Here is a 471-nt window from a genome sequence, read left to right on the forward strand (position 1 = left end):
TCTGCGTGCACACCGAACACAGCACGAGTAACCAGCTAAGCTACTCAGCTGCAGCTTTTCCACATCTTGTGTTTGAATGCTTTAAACTCTTTTGAATGAGTTAATTGGCACGTGGGCAAGGCTTTAAAAAACACTGTGTGAAGAATGAGAAGCCCGCATGATGACACGCGCCGCATCTTTTCTAGGCTGCCTCAGCCGACGTTGAGATCACCGGGTGCCCCCCCACCCAGCCGTGGGCCCCCTAATATCTCACGCCTTTCCACCCACCTAGCTACAATCAGGGAAGGAAATAACCACATTGGCAGCATGTTTAATAATCAACACACTACCATCATTTCAAGTTAAATGATATTTTAATAGATGTTGGATATAATTGTGCCTTCAAAAAGCAGGTTGACAGCTTACCAGTTAATGTAGAGTATGGAGTTTTGTGGATGTGTAATACAAAGAACTGTTAAGACACAAGCAGCA

This window comes from Cyprinus carpio, chromosome B21 (assembly GCF_018340385.1).
Source record: "Cyprinus carpio isolate SPL01 chromosome B21, ASM1834038v1, whole genome shotgun sequence".
Lineage (NCBI taxonomy): Eukaryota > Metazoa > Chordata > Actinopteri > Cypriniformes > Cyprinidae > Cyprinus > Cyprinus carpio.